General features: G+C 52.0%; 1 protein-coding gene across 5 annotated transcripts in view; it reads right to left on the bottom strand.

Moving 5' to 3' along the window:
* LOC144132566 (uncharacterized) overlaps positions 1-17,936 on the bottom strand; it is a 132,663-nt gene that overhangs the window by 85,600 nt on the left and 29,127 nt on the right. The gene's annotated exons all lie outside the window — the stretch shown is intronic.

Here is a 17,936-nt window from a genome sequence, read left to right as displayed (position 1 = left end):
GTGTTGGTTGTCAATGGTGACGAAAAGGTGCTGTTGGAAATAGGAGCCGTGCGCAGGCACAGATCAGAATGCCTGGCCCATGCTGTGCCCCAAATTGCAAGTCTAACTACGATCTGAAAGTCTCAAGTGTCCGCGCCTACAGGTTTCCGAGCGACCTGCAGCAGAGAGCGGCGTGGACAAAGGCGATTTCTCGTGAAAATTTCACGCCAACAAAGCATACTGTGGTAAGCATCGTTTTTTTTTTTTGGTTATGCTCTATGTATATGTAACATAAAACAAGCGCTTTTCCTTACGTTTGTTGTGCTTATTGCGGCACACTAGCTCTCTCGCCTGTAGGTATTTGTTAAGTCTGTGTTCATGCTCGCTTCGATCCGTTTTCCGTAAGCGTGCATAGAACTATACATTACTCTTTTTTTTTTCAGCTGTGCGAGAAACATTTTGTCGAAGCAGACTTCGTTAGAACTGCAACATACACAGATGCGCAGACCGGCAAGGTGATTGAAGTGCCGCTGGAACGCGTTCGCCTAAAGCAAACAGCAGTGCCCAGTGTGTTCGCCGACTGCCCGAAGTATCTATCCCGCCCGACAGCGTCCGGCCGGGAGGCACCAGAAGAAAAGAAAGCTCGATTAGAAGCTGCGTCGCTGCGAAAAGCTATTGAGCTTTCTGTTGCCGCACAAGCAGAAGAAAACCGGAAGAACAAAGTAGGCAGTTTCAGGGAGTTTTGCGATGCAATTTCAAACTCCTCGATTTCCGACCTCTGGACTGTGATTGTCAAAGAGTCAAAGGTCCTATTCTTGGATCTGTCATTTGATCGTGCTCCCGCTGTGCGTAGTTCGGTGACAGTGTCAGCAGAACTGTGCGTTGAGGTGTTTATTGGAGAATCGTGCATCAAGAACCTTTCCACTGTGAATGTGCCTTCACACTTGCAAGACCTCAGGCAGCTAAATGAGGTATTGCAGTCTGTTGAGCAGCTACAAAGTGGATGCTCTGCGGATGGAAACCGAAAGGCTCACCATCTTCTGGAAACTGCGTTGCTACTGCTTCATGATGTGTGCGAGGAGTACCAGCAACAAGAAAATCAGGGATGGCACTTGGAAGTTCTCAAATTTGTAAGCAGTCAAGTAGAGCTTGTTTTGAAAAATGCTTTACGTTACTCTTCAGACATGCTTGTTTTTGCGGGACTGCTGTACACAATATCACCACCGCATGCATATAAGTTTATCCGAAGTTCTATGAAAGTGAAGTGGCCCCACCCTGTAACCATAAGGCGCCTCTGCTCTTCATATCTGGTAAACCCTGCCCTAGAGCAGCACGACTCTTCCTTCCTGAGCTATACGAAGACAGTGTTGAGCGTGATGAAAGAGCATGAGCGGACTGTTACTCTGATGATGGACGAGAGTCATCTCCAAAGCTACTTTGATTATAAAGGTGGCTTTATCACAGGCGCTGCAGTAAACAGCTCAAGGCCAGCCAAAACAGCTCATGTTTTTATGATACAAAGCCTTCTTTCAAACCACAAAGATGTTGTTCACATTCTGCCCGTAGCTCAGATTGATGCAGAAACTCTTCATAAATTCTTACACAAACTAATAGGGAATCTTGAATCACTTGGACTGAAAATTATAGCAGTTGTCTCAGACAATAACTCAATAAATCGAAAGGCTATGAAATTTTCCCAAGTCCGCCAAAGGCCAGCATTGTCTATCAGCATCCAGCCGATTCTTCTCGGCCACTGTTTTTCATTTTAGACCCAGTTCATGTGTTAAAGTCGGTGCGAAATAACTGGTTGAACCAGCGTAACATTGGCAAATGCATGTATTTTCCAGATCTGAACAGCGCTGAACCAAATCCACCGATTCTGACAGCATCATTTATAACTTTGCGGGAGCTCCACGATGTAGAGAAAAATGAGCTATTAAAAATAGCACCAACCCTATCATTAAAGGCACTAGACCCATCGAATATGGAGCGGCAAAACGTAAATCTTGCACTTCGCATTTTCAATGACTCCACAGTGGCTGCACTGAAATCTACCAACATACAGCATGCAAAAGAAACTGCTGATTTTATTGCTACAATTCTGACTTGGTGGCGGATAGTCAATGTAAAGACGCCAAGGAAAGGTCAGCGCCTGCGGGATGAGATGCAGTATCCTGTGAGTTCCACGTCATGCCCTCAGTTGGAATTTTTGAAGAAGATAACAGAGTGGCTTGACTACTGGGCTAGCCTAAAGCATGATGCAGGGCGTTTCACACCAGAAACACACATGGCTCTCGGACACACAAGCCACGCTCTGCATGAAATTTCACTTTACTGTTTAGAGGAGCTTGGGTTTAAATATGTCCTACTTGGAAAGTTTCAGACAGACTCTCTAGAAGAGAGGTTCGGAAAATATCGCCAGCTGAGCGGTTCCCAATATCATGTCTCGGTTCGGCAGATTTATGAGTCCGAGAGCAAACTGCGGCTGCAAGAAGTCCTAGATCTTCCCGACTTAGATGTCATAGGACGGCCGGTGTCGAAGACAACTGCCAGCTCATTTCACGAGCAGTTTCCAATAAAAGTTTACAACGGAGACATTGAAAAAAAAACTTCAAGGATGCCAGCTGTGACATACGTTGCTGGATATTGTGTGCATGCTGCGTTGAAGAAGCTCATGTGTACATCGTGTAAAGAAATGCTTGTTTTAGAAAATACAGATTTAGACAAAGATGAAAACGTACTCATTGCAGGCATGACAAGAGGGGGTTTGAAATTCCCCCAAGCAGTGGTCGTCAATGCGGTGCTCTTCACTGAGATTGTCCTTGACAAGCTTAGAAGCCAGCAGTATTCTTCGCAGTTTCTTGCTCTGGCTAATCAAAAGGAGGCACTGGTAGCACTCGTATCTCATGCTCTTGATGGTTTTGAGGCGCCTGACTACTGCGATTCGGGGCATTCTCCGCAGGAGGTCATGCATCACATCCTCAGTGCGGCAGCCAATACACTCCTCAACAATCTATGCAAAGCAGCCAACAACAAATTGGCTATGCCAAAACCAAAGCGAAAGCTGCAAACTGTACAGAAATGAAGTGACTGCACGCAAAACTACTGGAATTGTTAAAAATGCATAAGAGGTGTATTGTTTCATCTTGCTGTGATTATGCTGCATTGTACATATTTTCCTCAATTTTGTGTTGTTTACCGTAATAAATCACTCGTTTCTTGAAACACTGTAGCCATTCATTCCTGGCTTCCTTTCTTCTGTGTTGTCAACAGGCTGTGTATTTACATTGCTTTAAATGCCGTGTATGGATTCTTTGGTGACTGAATTTATATTTTGTGGTAAATGACCTGGCCAGAACATTTCCATGCGGACACCGCGGCGAAATTTACTTGCGGAAGTAACATCCTATCAATCAGCGCAAAGCACACTAATTTGTGCATACGCTAAATAAAACCACAAAATTAAAAGTGATTGTGTTTCTGTCGGGAAAGTATTTTGTAATAGTAGTTCTAATTACTACTGGTCCTTACATGAACGAAACGGTATAAACCGACGGCCTCGGGGTAAGGAGCGCGCTGAAGATCCGTCGAGGAGTACCGCTTGAGGTGAAGTCGACTTCCAGGCCCATCCCGCGAGAGTGACGTCACGGCGGCGCGCGGAGGCCTTGAGTTAGTCTATACTTCGTCTCACAAGATGTTTGCAGCACTACGGAAGGTAGAGCTCTCTCGTCCAATCAGGGCTGCAGAAACGCAGAAAATAGTCCCTCGAATATTTGAGGAGTGTATGACTATTAATCAAAACAATAAGCATTGCAACTAAAAACATGATTTGGACAGGTATATTTAAATGGTAGGGAGTGTTTCAATCACTGGTGAAATTACCAGACAAAACCCGTACGGACACAGCTCTGCGGAGGCCTGCTGCGAGGTAGTGATGCGTCGCCACTTTCCAACATGGCGTCGGACGAGTCTGTTGTGTCTCCTGTGTGCTCTACACCGACAGTGCGCTGTTTCCCCAAGCAGGCGAAGCAGGTGGCTTTAAATGTTCTTGAAGCGCTTCGCGTCAAGTGCGGGGGCAGTTGGAGTACAAATGCGCTCATCAAGAGGACGGCAAAACTCACGCAGGTGAGCGAGCGAACGCTTTACAAGTGGACAACGGAGACGTTGAACGCGGGCCGAGTGTTGTCACCGAAGAAGCGTGCTGGCGGAAGAGGCCGCGAGCGGACGAAGAAGCTGGACGATTTTGACCTGAGCGTGTTGCGAAGGGTGGTACACACCTTTTTCCAGAGAGGGGAAATTCCAACTATCGCGAAGGTGGTTGCGCATTTCGAAGAGGACGAAATGCTACCGACCGTGTCCGCAGCGACAATGCAGAGGATGTTGAAGAAACTTGGCTTCCGATATAAGAAGCGCTCTCGGAATGCGATGTTAATCGAAGCGACGCACATTGTGCAGTGTCGCCGCCGGTACCTGCGCCAGATAGCGGAGCTGCGACGCCAGGGTAGGCCTATTTTCTTCACCGACGAAACGTGGGTTAACGCCGGCCACACGCGAAGTCGAGTGTGGACTGACTGCACCATCCAATCTGCACACCAAGCGCATCGATCCGAACTGTCGACTGGTCTACAAAACCCCAGTGGCAAAGGTGGCAGGCTTATTGTGACGCATTGCGGTAGTGAGCAAGGTTTTGTCGAAGGCGCAGCGGAAGTTTTCTGAGCGAAGAAAAACTCGGGCGATTACCACGAGGAAATGAACGGGGAACACTACAAAAACTGGTTCTCCAGGAGACTTCTCCCACTACTACCACCCGGCAGCGTTATAGTGATGGACAACGCGCCATATCATTCTGTGAAGCAGGATAAAGTGCCGCGGATGAGTAGCCTCAAAAAGGACATACAGGCTTGGCTGTCCGGAAAAGGTGTCGCGTGGAGCAGCGGCATGGTGAAGGCCGAGCTCATGCAGCTTGTCAGCAATGCGAACACAGGTGGGGAGCAATACCGTGTCGACTGCATTGCTAAAGCTGCTGGCCATCTCGTTGTGCGCCTGCCACCGTACCACTGCCAACTGAACCCGATAGAGCTTGTCTGGAGCGACGTCAAGGTTTTCGTGGCCAGCCAAAACAAGACGTTTAGGCTCCAAGACGTCGAGCCTCTGGTTTGGCAAGGCATCACGCAAGTGACTGTTGAGAAATGGAAGAATTACGTGCAGCATATTATCAGTGAGGAAGATGTGATGAGAAAACTGGACCACATCATCGACGATGTTGTTGACCAGGGACCGGCCATTGTTGTCAACCTGGAGGACGACACAACCAGCAGTGCTGAATTCAGTTGTTATGAGGACGATGAGATGATCGAACCCGTTTAACGTGCGTTGCCTCTCGCGCAGCACATGGGCTTGTTTTGCATTTCGCCACCATCGACACTCGGCTGCCTCGGCACGCTGGAGTAAATAAATTTATATGCACATGACACGATTACTGAAATTTACTGCGACGCGACAACACAGGAACTGAAGAGAGCAGTACCCTGGTTGTCTCACATATATCGGTGGACACCCGAACCGCACAGTAAAGGAAGGGATAAAGGAGGGAGGGAAAGAAGAAAGACAATATCTCGGTGGACACCCGAACCGCATCGTAAAGGAAGAGATAAAGGAGGGAAAGAAGCGAGAGAAAACTGAAAATTGAAAGTTGGATTTTGAGGAAAGGCGCGGTGCTGCGCGGTGGAACACCTGTGGCTCGGTGCTACTATAAATAGAGGTAGAAAGAAGACACCTGGACATCAGGTGGATCGAGCCACAGGCGCGTAGGAACACACTAATGTAGTGCGAACACACTAATGTAGTGCGCGCCATCCTGACTGGACGAGAGAGCTGTACCTTTCGTAGTGCTGCAAACATCTTGTGAGACGGAGTATAGGTGGTGGTGGGGCCACCCCCTCTCTCATGCAGACGGAGGGGAGACCGTCGAGCGGCAGAGAGGGGGAGGCTGCTATTGTCAGCCCCGCTGACGCGCCGCGACGAGGGGAGAAGCCCTTGTTTGTCAACACGGCGCCTCAGAGCGCACAGCATCCAGCGCGCGGGGACGGCTGTGACCCGGAGGCAGCCTGCGACCTCGTGCCTTGGAGGCTGCAGACTACCAAGGCCCAGCGGAGGCGCAGTGCTGCCCTAGCCAGGGCGGCAGCCGCGGTTCGAGTCCCGGAAGACATCCAGGGGACCGTGCTCTTCCGCCCAGCCCAGCGGGGTACCACCTTCACGAGGGACCAAGGCTGGGAACTGGCGGAGGAGCTGGGATCACGGCCTGGTGTCCTGGCGGTCCGGGTCAACACTCGGCGCGGCGTTGTGGCTGCGGACGTGGGGAGCGATGCTGCCCTGCGCGAGCTGCTCGCCATGAGCGTCATACGTGGCGTGGCAGTAAGCGCGAGGGAGCCCGCCCCGCGCAACCACTGTTCCGGCCTCGTTTTCGGGGTGGACGGGCGCCGGACAGTGGAGCAGCTGCTCGCCGCGACCGAGTCGGCTGTGCCGATCGTGTCGGCGTCGCTCACGGACTCGACGCTCACGGTCCGGTTCGCGGCGCCGACACCACCAGCCCATATCTCCATCCACAGGAGGCGCCTGGCTGTGAGGCCCTGCAGGCCACGACCGCTGCAGTGCGGGAAGTGCGGCGGTCTTGGCCACATCACCGGGGCCTGCCGAGCTCCAGTCCGCTGCATCCGCTGTGGGGGCCCCCACGACCAGGGCGCCTGCTCGAGCCGCAAGCCGCGCTGCATCAACTGCGGCGGGCCACACGCGGCCTCGGACCCCGTGTGCCATCATTGGCAGCGCGAGAGGCATGTGGCCACCCTGCTTGCCACATCGCAGGTGCCACTGTCTCGACGCGCGGTCCGGGGCGTGGTGGCGGCGGAAACGGCGACCCAGGGTCCCCCGCAGCGACCTACTACATCGCCTGCTGCTCTCTCCTATGCGCAGGTGGTGAAGGGCGGACGGAGCAATCGCAGCCAGCAGCCTCCACAGCGGAACCGGCAGAAACCGGACCCGCGCGCGTCCCGCCAGGCACCAAAACGCGCACCCGCTGCCAAAGCCCCAGGCCAGCCTCCGGACGCACGGGACCGCGAGATCAGCCAGCTTAGGCTGGCCTTGCGGGCTCTCAGCTCCCTGCTACCGGAGGGCTCAGAGGGTCGCCGGGCCTGCTTAGAAGCTGCAGGCTCTCCTCCACTGGATGCCGACAACCATGGCTAGTCGCCGGGCCCCCCCACGGATCCCCACCATTCTCCAGTGGAACGTGCGGTCTCTTGCGGCGCGGTATTCCGAGCTCCGCGTGCGGATAGCGGAGAGCTCGCCGGAAGTTATCGCGCTGCAGGAGACGTATGTGCGCGTCCACGACGGGGACCCCCAAGGGCGACTACCTGGATATGTCGGCTACCACTCACCAACATCATGTGAGGAGCTGACCTGTGCAGCAGTGCCATGCGGCGATCGCTCCCATCCGCCTGGGAAATCGCGGTGCGCGTTGTATGTGCGGCGGGACGTGCAACATACGGCGGCGACATCCGATGCACAGGAGTGTGTGGTGGTGACACGTGCGCGTCGGTGGTGTTGACACATCGGTGGCATGTGTTTATGTGCGCCCAGTTGTCGCGTGGAACGCGCTGTTGTTTCGTGCAGTGTCGTCGTGTTGTGCCCCGCGCCAAATCACCTGTGGCGACTTTAATGCGCACCACAGTGCGTGGGGCAGTGCGCGTCACACAGCGCGAGGAGACGACCTGCACGACGCAGCCACGCAGCTGGGACTCACCGCCCTGAACACCGGCGAGCCCACCTTTCGACGACGCGGAACACCCGGCTCCTGCATTGACGTTGCATTCACATCCAGAGGCATCGAGGCGACATGGCACCGATCACCATCTCTCTGGGGCTCAGACCACTACTCCATCCTGATTGAGCCCACTGCAGTGGAGGCGCGCGCCAAACGAACCTACTCAATTGTCAACTGGAGCGCGTTCAGGCAGGCTGTAGACGAGGCGGCTGCCTCAGGCGCGCCCTTCTTCACCAGCTTGGTCCGGAGCGCCCTCGCAGCCACCAGAACAGCAGAAGTGCGGGCAGGCCAGCCCGCACCAGACAACCGCCTGCTGGAGCTGCGCGCTCAGAGAGACCAGGCAGAGCGCAGGGCGCGACGGACCGACAGGGCCGCCGACTGGACTGTCTACAACCGCCTGGACGCGAAGGCGCGCCGGCACTCCAACAAACTATACCAGCAGCAGTGGGCTTCACTCTGCAACAGGATGGAGCAGGACGCTAGCTTGCGGAGGCTTTTCGACACCCTGCGGCGCATCTCCGAACCGCAGGCAAACCCTCAGCCGCTCGCTGCCCTGGCAATAGCGAGCGGGCTCAGCTTTGAAGAACTCGCTGAGCGGTTTGCCGATCGGTTCGCGCCGCAAAGCCCCGCGGGCGCAGCCAGCATGGTTGCACCTGAGAGCCCCAGAAGCGGTGCCACGCCCACCCCCGTCACCTCGGAAGGTCCCTGTGACGCGCCTTTCACCGCGGCGGAACTGAATAACGCGCTGCAGCGCTGCCGCCGCCGATCGGCGCCCGGACCGGACGGGGTGACCTACCAGATGCTTCGGAACCTGGATGCGGAACAACGACAGGTCCTCCTGCAGCAGGCCAACCTGGTGTGGGAACGCGGGGAACTACCAGAGGAGTGGCGCACTGCGGTCGTCAGCCCTATCCTGAAGCCCGGTCGCCCACCGACGGAGCTGAGCGGATACCGACCAGTGGCACTAACATCGGCAGCGGGTAAGCTCATGGAGCACATGGCGTTGCAGCGTTTGAATGAGCGAGTCGCGGAGGCTGATTTGTTTGACGAGCGGCAGACTGGTTTTCGCGCGATGCGGTGCACGGCCGATTCGATTTCGGATGTTGTCACGGCGCTGGAGCACGCTAGAGTGGCGCGGCACGTAGCGCTGCTGCTGCTACTGGACGTCTCCAGAGCCTTTGACAACGTCCTCCGTGCACCAATTCTCGCGATACTGGAGGGGGCAGGCGTGAGCGGGCGCCTGTTGCAATATGTTCGCGGTTTCCTAACCGGGCGCACCATGCGCGTACGAGTAGGGGGCAAGCTCTCCGACCCTCGTCCGGTGGAACAGGGTGTGCTGCAGGGCTCTATTTTGTCGCCTTTTCTTTTCAATGTGGCCATGTCGGTGGTGCCGGCCTGCCTCCCCGCGGGCGGCCGACACCATGTGTACATGTCCATATATGCGGACGACATTGCCCTGTGGTGCCGTGGGCCACCGGGCGAGGCGCTCCGCGTGCGTGGGTGCCTTCAGGAGGCGCTGACGGCAATTGACGCCCGCTTGCGCGGCCTGGGTCTGTCGCTGAGCGCGAGCAAATCGGTCGCCATGGCTTGCGTTTCGCGCTCGCGCGCCCGCCCAGCGCCACTGTCACTGGACGGGACTCCGATTCCTTGGCGAAAGTCGGTGCGGTACCTGGGCTTGGACATCGACTGGCGCCTCTCCTTCCGCCCCGCGGCGACCAAGGCCTGTTTGCAGCTGAAGAGGACCACCGCCGCCGTGCACAGGCTCACCGCTCGAGGCCAGGGCATCAGCCAGCACGCCGCGCTGCGACTCTACAACGCCGCAGCGCTGGGGGCGGCACTCTACGCGCTGCCACTCGTCACGGTGCGCAAACCGTGCTGGCGAAAGTTGGAGACGCAACATCGCAAGTCCCTGCGCGTGTGCCTCGGCCTGCCCAAGAACTCTCAGAGCGCCGCAACGCTGGCCGAGGCAGGAGCTTGGCCGCTCCAGCTCCAAGCAACGCGCAGGGCACTGCATCACATCGATCGCCTGCACCGCGCACCGGACGGCGCCTCGCTTCTGTAGCGTCTGCGCTCGCATCCCCACTCAAGAATGGGTGCGGCGCTGCAGGAGTACGAGCGCCTAACTGATGCCGCCCCCCCCCTACGGACCCTGCCCGCCCTGGCCAGCTGCCTCGGAGATACAGCGAGACATCGTCGGCATCGCGGGAAAGCGGAGCACACCCCTCTGCGCTGTGCAGCAGCTGACCAGAGCCGTCATACACGAGGAACTCCGGGACTACCTCCTCGTGTATACAGACGGCTCAGTGGTCAGAGACAGCTGCTCCCTCGCAGCGGCGGCCACCATCCCCGCCCTGCGGCTGCACAGCCAGACGCACGCAGCATTCCTGGGCTTGTCCACCACCGCAGAACTGCTCGGACTGCAGCTCGGGGTAGACCTGTTGCTCACAATCTCCCCCCCGCCACCCAGGAGTGCTCTGCTGTGTGACTCCCGCTCCGCCCTCACCCGCCTGCAGTGCAACGGCCGTGGCACACCACTCGTGCGAGCCATCCGCTCCGGCATCGCGCGGCTCGCGCAACAAGGATGCGTTGTGCGGGCCCAGTGGGTGCCAGGCCACTGCGGCATTGCGGGCAACGAAGAGGCCGACAGTCTCGCGACCGCCGCACACCAGCTGCCAGCCAGTGACCACCCCCTCTCGCTGGAGGATGTGCGTGCGGTGATCCAGGAACATCTCCGACAGCAGCACCCGGACCCGCGCATCGCCGGAGGTGAGCGCATACCCAGCCTCAACGGCTGCCGTGCCCTTTCGCGGCAGCAACGCGCAATGATCCTCCGCGCGCGCGTTGGTTGCGTGTGGCCCGGGGTACGACGGGTGCGACACGGAATCGCGACGAGTGATGTGTGTGATGGATGCGGTGCAGTGGAGACAATGGAGCACCTACTCCTACGCTGCACCACGTTCGCTGACGCTCGTCGCGATATGCTCGCGGCCTACAGAGCGCTGGGCATCTTCCCGGACTCGCTCGAGACGCTCCTGTGGCCGCAAGGCAGTGCGCGCACCCGCGAGCGAACCTTGGTGAGCATGTGTGTATTTCTCGAACAGGCGGGCTTGACGTCCCGCCTGTTCTGCGCCAGGTAGTACAGTGCTGTGACTGAACGCTTCGTGTGTGCTACCTCGGACGCTCTAACAGCTGGGCGCCCCACACCAGCTGTTGTGTGCAAAGTGCGGCGCGCGTGTGACCATTGACTGCCGAGTTTCCTGTCATCAGCACACTCGCGCCGCGAAGACAACTGACTTTTTGACTCTTTGTGTAAATAATGTATATAGTATATTTATTTTGCATTTATAGTGTTCACTTTAATTGTTTTTATGCAGTGTATATTTATTTTATGTAGTGTACTATTTACCTCCCCCCATGTCTTTCTTCTGTCCCCTCACCTCTTTTATTTCATTTCTCCCACCTGCCTGCTATCCTTTCTTTCCGCTGCCCCAGCTCAGGTGCCGCCGCACATGATGGCAGATGCCGGGGCTAGCAAAAATCTTTTACCTTCCTTTTATGTTATTTTAAATAAACCACTACTACTACTACTACTACTACCACCACTGGAGGATGCCTCCTTGGCCTAGAGTATCCTAAAGATCAAAAGCTTTTACTTCGCTCACTTGTTGAACTGACTAACCAAACAGTCTTAGAAGGTACAGGAGGAACGTCGATGTGCTAAGTAAGACAAAGTGCACGAAGTACTACACACGACAGAGTATGAAGACATTGAATCTATGTGGGCTCACCACAAGATCAAATCGGAGAAACAGTACATCAACATGATTAGAGAAGGCATTTCGAGGCCAGTTATAATGCTCAAAAGAACAACTCAACAGAACAAGATTAATTTCTTCAATCCTTGGATAGCGTCAGTCCTTGATTCCAACATGGACATTCAAATTGTACTTGATATCTACGGATGTGCTGCCTACATGGTTGAGTACGTCAACAAGGTCAGTTGTAGAATGTCTAATCTGTAAAAGGAAATACAGAAGATTGTGTCAGCCACTAGAAGCGGAACTGACCTATACACGAGCAATCAGAGAGGTCAATTTGAAGATGCTGAACACGGTCGAGGTGTATTCTCAAGAGGCTCCGTGGTTTCTACTCAGACTTGGAATGTCGCAAAAGACATGGGAAGTCGTCACTGCTAACACAGCATGGCCCAAAGAGCGGGTGAAAGTTACAGTCATGTGAAGAAATGGATCATGAATGTTTAGATATGTCTAGTACGGATGTGTGGAAAACGTCTGCTATGCAGCGGCATGAAGATCACCCTGAACATTTGCTTTGAGAAGAAAAGTTATGCAGAATTTCTTACTGAATATAGATTTCCAAGTAGTGTTTTGCATCGTAAGCCGGTGATTCTTCGGTATCACTGCTGCCCGGAAAACGATGTGACCAACTTCAAGAGGCAACACGTAAAGAAATAAAAATTCTCGATTGCAACAAGTTTCTAGAAATCTTTGATGCAAACCACAAATCAAGAGATCAACAAAGTACCCAAGAAGAGTTTGCTTACGAATGACATGAACAGTGAAACACATATATGCATGGTAGAATATACAGATGATTCGGACATTCTAGAACATCCGGAGGTTACAAGGCGACAAGAAGTAGTATCGAGGTGTCCGGCAGTGCAGGCAAGAACGGATGTCATGCCTACTGATGTTTTTCTGTAGAAAATGTGCCTCGCTAACAGGGGCGAATTTGAAATTCTGTGAGAAGTGATCCACAGGCTCACAACATCAGAGTCTGAACCGCTTCAAATCTCTTCACTAGAGCCACTGGGTGGGGGAAAACGTTTTTGCTAAGACTGATAATGGACTTGTATAACAGATACTCCAATGGCTGTGATTCCCGTAATGTGAATTCATACACAGCATGTGCAACAACAGGAAAGGCAGCTGTATCATTGGGAGGTGTCACTGTCCATTCGGTGTTCAAGCTAACCATGTCCAAAAAGGTAGCTAAGGGAGCAAGGCCTCAGCAATAGCGACCTCAACACGTACCGAAACAATTTCAGGAACGTCCGATGTGTAATCTTTGACGAAGTCAGCATGGCGTCTGACACTCTGGCTACGGTCGATCAACGTCTAAGAAACATCACCAGGTGTCTGAACGATTCCTTCGGAGGCTTGGATATCATTCTGTGAGGGGAGACCGCTAGGGGGCCGGCGAGTGCAAACGCGTTTCGTATCGGCTGTATACAAGCACGGCGATTTCGTCCGAATTTCGACCCACGCAAAGGCCATCTCTTCACTGCACCGTTCGTAAAGGTGAGTGCTACCATCTGTTCAAATTTGGTGGCCGTCGGTCCCCCCTAAGTGGGCCCACAGGCCGAAAACTGCCCTTTGCCGATCAGCTGCCGCACTAGGCCTCGCGCCACTGCGCGCTAAGCTTATACCCCTGTCACACAGCCACTTTCAATGGCCATCCAGTCGAGGGTCTTCGAAATTCTCAATCGCCATCGAACTCGAAGGAGTTGTGTCGCTGCTACACGGCAAATCTCAATGGCCCTTGAAATGGTTCTAGTGTCTTATGCCAAGCTTGTGTGGCGCCACAATCGCTACTTTGGATTTTGCAAAAATAAACATATTTGATAAATGTATACTAAATGCCGAAATACATGCATACGCGCATGTCGTATAAAACCCTTTTAATAGCACGTACCCGACGGACAGGTGCAGACACTGCTGTAGCCACTCTAATACAAGACGAGCCAAAACCAAGCCAGTCCTACGGAGCGCTGCTTCGTCAGGCTGAAGACCTCGGAAATCGCTATGATATCTGAAAAACAAGAGCTATTTGTCTCTTGAAACTTTATGCGAGAGTAAGAATGGGAAAATTGAAGGCGAATACAACAGCTTAGAACACGATATTGCTTTGAAGGATTAGCGACAAAGCATATCGCTATGAAGCGGGCAGGCAGGGCACCGCCATGTTGTCAACGTTAAGTACGCAAGCAACGCAACGACCGCAAAGTAAAATTATTGCGCTTAATGCGCTTAAAACCAGTCTGATACAATTTTATAATTATTGTAAACACTGCTCGCGTTAAAGTTTAGGAGAATAATTTTTGTTCATGCTTTTGTACCGTGAATGGGTCGCATACGAAAGTACGCTTGGCGCCGCTCGAAGCAACGCTAGCAACCTTGGGCAGCGCTCGAAGGCCCTCGAAATCTCGATGGAGTTCCGCGGTGTTCCGTTCACTCGATAGACTATTGACTCGATGGCCGTTGAAACTGCCCGTGTAGCAGCGCTCGATCGCCTTCGAGTCGATAGGCTGTCGGTTCGAGGGCCTTTGAAATGCCCGTGTGACAGGGGTATTAAGCCGCTTCCACCTCCCCAACATCGACAGTATGGAGGTCCAAGTGATCGGAGAAACCATCAACCCAAAGGACTACGATCCCAGGGACTGGAATCATATCCTGAGCTTACCCACCCGTCAAAAAGGAGCACCGAAAATCCAGGACCAGGCGAACGCCACCACTGGCGAATAGGAGGCGAATATGTTTTCTTAAGGTGCTTTTTAAATTGTAATGCAGGCCCATTCCAAAGTGGCTTTCAGATTTTATCCCCGGCGCTGCCCATGACAGCGAAAAACGGCTGTCATATGTCCCCTATGACTATTTCCTTCAGTATGTACCCAAAGAGGTCTATGATAAGATAGCATACTCAATGAACCGAAGCCATGTGGAAGAGACGGGACATTCCTTGAATGTGTCACCTGATGAACTGAAAACAATTTTTGGAACATCCCCGATGATCCAAATGTATTGGAAAAAAAGATAAGAGTCGATGTTGTTGCCGACAACTTAACTCAGGACAAATACTTCCGACTGCGACGCCGGCTTCAACTTGTTAATGAGCTTGATATCACAGATGAAGGGAAGAAAGAACTCATGCTTTGACATATACGATCCCTTGTCTCTTTCATTCTGGATGGCTGTTGTAAACTCCCTCGCCCCGAGCACGTATGCATCGATGAACTCAAGCAGTTCGTGCCAAGCAAGCCAAATCCGGAGGGGTTGAAGAACTTTGTCCTAGCAACACCAAATGGACTCATCCTTTACTTTGAGATTTATAAAGGTAAAAAAGCCAACGTCGTATCCAGGAAGCTCAGGGATAGCAGAATCTGCTGTGCTACGATTGACCGAAACACTCAGCCCGGGGAAGAAGGTGTATTTTGACAGATATTTTACTCCTGGCCCGCTCCTCGATAAACTTGAGCAGAAGGGCATCGCTGCCTGTCCACTGAAAAGGAACTCAAGCTGAGAGGGCTGGGGGCTTCAGAAACACAGATAAGAAAAGACAAGCGCCAAATTACACACGGTTGCCGAGGAACATTGACAAACTCATTGCGTGATAGCTCCAAGTGCAACATTTCAGAATAATACGCATCAAAATATGCAACAATAAGGAATCCTCAGTTTCAGAAATGAGTCTTTAATGTGTAACTTCATTGCGCTGTAGCAGCTCGGTCCAAAGAGTAGTGGTTGGGTTGTAACGGTAAGGTAAGAGAGCATGAGTAAGAAGAGGAGAATGTGTGGTAAGTACAAGTCACCGAAAGAGAGGTGCACAGAAGTGAGTGTCCTCAAATGTAAAGAATCGAAAGAAATTAAAGAGTGCAAAGGGAAGCAAAAAACATCAACCAAAGAGTGCAAATAAAACAAAAAGGAACCGAAAAAAAAAATTAATAGGTGGAAAACAGGTGAAAACGAAGCAAAAGGGTGCAAATAAGTTTTAGACAATGCTTACGCATTCCTCCAATGTGGGTGCTGCCCCCACTGATCTCTAAAGTTTTTTATTTACTACTCTATTTAGTGATGCAAACGACATCTGACAATGAATGGTACTTTTCTTCCTGCTGAAAACTAAGAGAGCACAATGATGTGTTCAGCACAGCTGTTGGAAGTGAAAACTGGTGTTATTTTTTCGTGGTTTATAATAAAAATATTCCATGCATAGTGCCTATGTGAGTATGCTTACTCATCGAAAAATGATAAAACTCCTCAGTGCAAGCTCATTATAATGATGCTGTAGTTGATGCAGGAAAACACTGCTGTAAAAATTGAAAATTCAAAATAATATTGATATGTACGCCAACACGATGTGAAGGCATAAGCTTTGCATGAACACTAGTGCCATTTATTTATTTACTTCTGTGTATGATGGTGTATGGTGGTGTATGGTGTATGGTGGTGTATGATGGTGTATGGTGTACGTTCAAAGCAGCCGACCCGAGAGTGTCAGCCACCGGCCTGGCTCCAAAATTATCAGACCTAATAGTTGACATTCTGGCGCGTAAATAGTCTGTAAATATGCGTAAATAAGTACTAATACTTGTAACTAATCACTAAAAATAAGGGGGGGAGTAAGTTGTATCCAGTTTCGTTTTCCATTTGAATTCTTTATTTCCCAGAAGTGCTTCTGTTCTTTATCATATATATGATTGTATGTCAGGTTCTCTTGCACTCTGACAGCAGGGATCAGATAGCTTTCCTCACATGTGATGGGCTCTCCCTTTTTAAAGGAGTTTGCTTTGGGACAAGAGATCCTGTGAGCGGTTGTCACAGTGACTGTACTGATATCTGGTAGCCTTGAGGGGCTAAAATCGTTGGACTATGTGGTAGTCTACGTGCGTACCGAACGCTGCCCCTGCACGGCCAGCCCCTTTCTGACTTGAAGACGGCCACACATGGAATGCCTCCAAGATTCCAGAGTTCCAGAGAGGGGAACCTGTGAACCAGGCCAATTTAGTGGCACACCACAGCCTTGGTCTCCTGATGTGCTGCAGCCTGCCGTGCTACAGCCGCCTTCCCCCAGGATAGGGTGGCTAGAACTTTTTTAGGTGTGTGAAGCGGCCACTGGAAGCTGCCTCCAAAACGCACCGATGCCGCGCAGGGGCGCTGAAGACAGCGGCGCCGTCAGAGCGAGCAGACGGCATTGCTTGGCTAGCCGGAGTATTGCGGACGGCAAAAAGGCTTCGCTCGCGCTGATTTTCTGCTGCGTGCTTTGAGAATGCCGCCAACAGCAAAAAAAATAAAAGACCCAGCGCTGGTGTTTCATGCCTGGATGCAATTCAGGGTACAGATCTACAGAAAAAGTGTCCCTCTTCCGAGCTCCAGCATGTAAACAGCTATTCACCAAATGGTCCAATGCCATCCCCAGGGCTGATAAGGAATTGCAAGAGAATTGTGCTGTGTGCGAGAAGCATTTTGACGCAAGGTACGTGCCTAACTATTTTATTCCACAGCACCCTTTTATCGCCATTCTTAGATGCTCGCCTTACTGTCCGCTTTCGTGCTCGCCAGGCGTGAATGGTGTTCTCGTATGCAAACGTGAGTTCATGCATGATTTTGTTTGTTGTTTCTTTGACAGGTTTATTGTGCGAAACCTCAAGCACAATATAAACGGGAAGGAGGTCATAGTGCCCCGAGCTATTCCTGGCCTAACCGAAGATGCGATATCAACGATCTTTCCTAACTTGCCTAAATACTTAAGCAAAACCCTGCCAAAGGAGAGGAAGCGAAGAAACGTAAATGAAACTGCTGTTTCATTCAAAAAGAGTCGCAGAGACGTTGAGATCATAGAAACAGGATCAGTGGCAAAGGACGATGCGAATGTGTCGCAAAAGACATTATGTCCAGTTGCATCCTTAAGCAGCGAGCTCATACGCCCAAATGGGCTCTGGTCTTTGCAGAAATTTAAAGACCAAAATGTTCTGTGGTATCAGATAGCGGAGTTCATTAGGAACGCAAATCCTCATGTGGTGCAGAACAAGATAGTTGTGTTCGAAGTGGAAGACAGCGCAGGACCTTCCCAGTGCAGCATATTTCTGAATGGACTTCTTCACAAGAAGAAACAGATTCTTACATTGCAAGAAGCTCAGGACATGTTGGCTTATGCTGACAAACTTTTATTGTGCCATGGAGTTGGAAAATTGGACGAATTCCAGCCTTTAAATGTGGTAGAGGTGGCAAAAGTGGCCCAAAAACACATGTTCTCCATGACTTGCAATGGATCCTCATCTTCATCACAAGGTATGGAATCATTTCGTAGAATGTATGTCTAGGAGGGAAAATTGATGCCCTCA

Source organism: Amblyomma americanum, chromosome 5, assembly GCF_052857255.1.
Source record: "Amblyomma americanum isolate KBUSLIRL-KWMA chromosome 5, ASM5285725v1, whole genome shotgun sequence".
Classification (NCBI taxonomy): Eukaryota; Metazoa; Arthropoda; class Arachnida; order Ixodida; family Ixodidae; genus Amblyomma; species Amblyomma americanum.
This window is presented reverse-complemented; position numbering and strand designations above follow the sequence as displayed.